The sequence below is a fragment of the Lucilia sericata genome, unplaced genomic scaffold (assembly GCF_015586225.1).
Source record: "Lucilia sericata isolate MDLA Ls3-8-SP2 unplaced genomic scaffold, ASM1558622v1 Contig000052F_arrow, whole genome shotgun sequence".
Classification (NCBI taxonomy): Eukaryota; Metazoa; Arthropoda; class Insecta; order Diptera; family Calliphoridae; genus Lucilia; species Lucilia sericata.
The window spans coordinates 791,870-796,923 of record NW_023994088.1 but is presented as its reverse complement, the minus strand read 5'-3'; the positions used below and the strand labels follow the sequence as shown (position 1 = coordinate 796,923).

At 31.1% G+C, this 5,054-nt stretch overlaps 1 pseudogene; it reads right to left on the bottom strand.

Annotated features, from left to right (window-relative positions):
• Positions 1 to 2,622: 2,622 nt before the first annotated feature.
• LOC119616010 lies at positions 2,623 to 4,273 on the bottom strand (annotated as a pseudogene).
• Between the last annotated feature and the right edge of the window lie 781 nt (positions 4,274 to 5,054).

Below are 5,054 nucleotides of genomic sequence, written 5' to 3'. Positions count from 1 at the left end.
ACCACTGTATAAATTTCATAATAAATTCCAAAGATCTGTTTTTCATATAATAATTAGATACATATGTTTCATATTTCTGTTAAAAAAGAAAAATCTGAACTAGATGGATCTTATGTAAAATATTGCAAATACTTTCGCCGTGACTGTAGAATTTATGGTAAATTTATTTAAAATACTATTTGGATAACAACACCTAAAAGTCATATTTATGTAATTATTTTAGTTTTTTCAAACTTCCATCAATATTATTAAAGTTTAAATAAAATGTACAACCATATAAATTCATACTCTAATGTTGTAATGTAAATCTTAATGTACAAGCGTGTTTGGCTTTCCCATCCTCCTTCAACTCCTCCTCACAGACTCTAGGCGATTTAGTGTAAATTAATATTACATGTTGTATGAGTATGTTTGTATGTATGTAAGTATTTTATGCGTCACTTGGACGAGACACTCGTATTTTCACATTTTCTCCGCCCACAGTTCCTTCTGGACAACGAAAATTTATTTAACTCAAATCAGAAAATCGTAAATCTTTTCGCTTGACTTAAGGCTTTCTGGTTCTTTTTAAGTATCCATGAAAGTGCTTTGGCATGCTTTACCATCTAGCCAGCCGGTTGAGCCAAGTTTAAGCCACTTTGATACAGAGTGTAAATTTACTATGTATGGTACGATTGAGGCCCTGTATTCATTCGAATGTGTGTTACATACCGATATATGTATCCAGCATCAGGCAGAATATTTTTTTCTTTTTTCTTAAATTTGATGTCCAAAAAGTTTTTTTACTTTATGTAAGTGGAAATATATGAGTGTAAGTATGTTTGTTTGGCACTTTTTCTTCTTTTAGCCTTAAATTTTATTCTCTTCGTGTTGCTGCTATTGCTATAGTTTATTTGGGCCTTTTGCTTTGGTTGTAACCACCAAACAGTCAGCCAGATTTAATTTTGTAAATGAAATAGAAACGAAAGTTTTGCCCATATAAATACATGTTAATTTCTTGTTCTTGTAGCCGAAAGAATAATGGTCATGTTCGGATGTTGTTTGTGTTTTCGCATAAAGTGTTGCTGTTGATGAGATTTATGTCTCATGAATTAAACCCATTGGCCAATACTGGAATGAAGTGATTTATGGATGTAACAATTTTATCATGAAAAAAAAAAAACAAATGCATTAGTAGTTATTGAATTTTATTACAACATTCTTTTTTCCTATTTAGGAGCATATTTATATTTTATGGAGGCCGCTATAAGAGAAAGAGAGACATTTCCAACAAAAATAAATGTTTATAAACAATTTATTGATATACTGAATCAGCTTTTCCGACATTTGTCCTACATTTTGGGATTCGGAATTATTATATCGGATAAGACTGACTCACTCTGAATAGAAAGCAAAATAGGTTTTTTGTTACCCCTCGCAAAATTTGTCTTGCTTTGTTTTATAATGATTCCCAAAATTTTTAAGTCCATTGCTAGAGCTGGATCATGAAAAAAAGTATTTTTTTAATCATGTTTTTAAATTTAATTTTTTAACAATATGTATATTCAATCTTGTCATTATAAATGTAATATTCCAAAAAGCTTAAGTATATAAGTTTATTCATTAATATTAAAAAAATATGCTGAACAATTTTGCGTTTTAAACAACGTTATATTGTAATAACTTAATAACTTAAAAGGGGCTTTTTTGTAACCGATCCAGCTCACGAACGCCCACCAATAGACTCAAAATATTTTGGGAACCATCATAAAACAAAACAAAGGTTTTTTGATCCTGAGTACAATTTGAATAAAACATTTAAAATTATGTCATCCTTAACATATCTACATTTTTTCTTGAAAACCGTACAGCTTAAGAATGAACAACTCCAAACCCAAAATACTTTTTTAAATTCTCCAATTTATTAAAAAAACTTAAAATTAAATATAGAAAAACAGAAAACTATTATTAAATTTCAAATCATATACAAAATGCGAACTTAAAGAATTCATCTAGTTAAATAAAGAACACGTATTGTGTATGGCATTGAATTGAAAATGTATCCAAATTTATCTTCGGCTTTAAATCACAACAAATGCGCCATTTCACAATAATCCAGTAGAACCCTATAAAAGCTGTTTATGGTTTAGCGCTCCTTGTGCGCCCATAAATTTACCAAGAAACTGCTGGAGCCACACCGACACATTAAAATGCGATCCATACCAAACAAACTATAGATAGACAAACCCACACTCACACGAATCTGTTGCATAAACATGAAACATTGGAGTCAAATGCTGTAGGGAATGGCAAAACGAACACTAGTCTAAAGAATCAAATAAAATGAAAACAAGAGTAAGATGATGATGACGAAGAAGCAGAATAAGTGGAATCAACGTCTTCTATCGTTTGTGAGTGTGAGTGGAAAGAAATCAACGTATATAATTTAGTTATAAAAACAAACTGCAATAGTTAGTTACCTGAACACGCAGATTAAACGGATGGATGAATAAATACTGTTCACATTTACAGCAGAAAAAAAACAAGAGCTCTATATTGGGTAGCGCCGAATCTTATATACCCATCAAAATAGTGTGTTCTTAAAAAAGTTAATGAAAAATTAAAAACGAAATTCATTTAAATTTAACCGGCACCAGCACCTACATAACCCTTCTTGTCAGCACCACCAGGTGCACGTCTGTAAGCAAAGCAATCTTCAACAGTGTTGCTAACATCACGGGAACGAGCAACAGCAGATGGGCGGGGACGTACAGTTTCGGGTCTAGTGGGACGCTTGAGAGTAGCGGGAACAATCTCAGGAGGCAAGTGCTAGTAGCTGCGCAAGAACTCAATACCTTCGTTGGTCAAGTAACAGTAGTAATGTATCCAGGCGAATTGTTCCTTAATCAAGCCACAGGAGTAGAGGGACTACACTGGTGCTTTGGAGCATGGGTATCAGGGTGGGTCGATATTAGGATTTTCTCTCGGATCAACTTTTTATAGTGAAATTATGATGTAGTTTAACGTCAAATGGAAGACTGTAACATATTATTCAATTATTTTGAGCGTAACAGCCCGCGCATCGCCGCCAAAGTTTGTAAATGCGTTTATATGAGAGAAAATTACACTTTTTGCAACCCGATTTTTAAAGGGTTAATGATTCTTAATTTAAAAAATTTTATCAGAAATAACTTTCTATTGACTCGAAAATAATAATCGCAATTTACTTGATCAAAATTAAGCAAGAATTTGTAATAATATAATTTTTACTTAATTATTGGCAAAAATTGCCTTTTTCCCGAAATCCTTTAACTTCACATCGTAGGTAAGGCACATTTATGAGAGGTATTGAGCTCATTTTTTTATGTTTAATTCTTATATATACCCCTTATAAGATCCAATATAGAAAACTTTAGTTTTTTTTAAACCCATTTAACCAAATTTTTTAAAGTTTGAAATGGAGTTTTGGAGATGCTGTTAAAATAATGGCCCTTTTTTGACCACAGACTAAACCGAGTAAGTGTTATTCAATTTGAACAAAAATTCGTATAACATATTTATGAATCTTAAAATGGTAAACATAATATTTTTTTATTTTATTTTTGTAAAATTTTTCAAAACTAAAATTTTTTTCTTATATTAACTTTTATGTGTTTTCAGAATCACAAAATTCTCGGGGGAAATTTTAATAACTCAAAACTTTTTGGACCAATTTTAAGTTTTTCTATCCTTTGTATGATTTTACTATAAATATATATTTTACTATAAGTATGATTTTACTATAAATTGGTTCAACAATTAATACGTAAGACTTAATTTTTTGAAAAAAAAAACTCCAAAAAGTGCCAATTTCTTCCATATAAACGCATTTTCAAACTTTGACGCCAATGTGGGGGCTGTTACCCTCAAAATAATTGAATAATATTTTACAGTCTTCCATTTGACGTTAAAATACAACTTAATTTCATTATTGGAAGTTGATCCGAGAGAAAGGCCTATTTTCGACCCACTCTAATGGGTATATTTTATGGCTACGATAACACCCTGATTGAAGAGGTATTCATAAATAGCGTTTGACATAAACATCTTTGGCGTCTTCTGTGGAGCAGTCACCGGAAAGAGAAAAAAATGCCATGTGACTTAGTAACAAAGAATATTTAATATATTGAATGTGCGTCTCATACAAGATAGATTTTTAATAGTGGGTCGTGATACATACAAATACGTGTAAATCATAATAACCCGCACGTCGAGATGCGTATTCTTGTAATAAATATTCTTTGCTAGTAACCATGGGATTGGCCAAGAAGGAAGTCAATTGACACTTTGGAGACAGTAAAAACACATCACTTCAAATACAAAAGGTCAATTGACTATGCATTAGATAAATTGTGCAGTAAAATGCAAAACTTGGTGTTTAAACTTCTCGTTGTTGTTTATTTACAAAGTTAATGGAGAATTTATGTTTTCAAATTTGTTCTTAATTTTTTCTTGTGTAATTACAATTTATATTTTAGTTATTTATGTACATATTTATGTATGTCTTATTATTAATAATCATTGCAGAAATTTAGACCAGCTGAGATAGAATATAAATATGAATAAAACTAAAATTGTATCGCGTGGTTAAATAGAATTAGTATTCTACAAAAATTTAAATGCCTCGGGAAAGATAAAAACTTAAGACGATTACAAGACAATTTTGTATTTTGCAATTAAAAACGCATTTACCGACCAAGGTTAGGAAATAATTCAGCCGGTTTGATGAGTAGCTAAATGCCTGGTTGTCTGTTTGGATCCTAATACTTTGGTTCAATCGAAGATGGTGCAACCAAGATATGTGGTGCTAGGGTGTGGTTTGTAACAATGTGTTGGAAAATGTTTTTAATAAACATTAAGATGAACAATTTCTCAACTACTGGGATCATAAAGATACAATTAAATGAAATTGCTTTTTTACACAGTGCCGTTTAGTGTTGTTGTTGCTGATGCAATATTTAATGCGTCAGCGCAACATGAAAAAACAATGACTTTGAGTGCAACAGAAAAAGATACTCTACTACATACAGCAATTT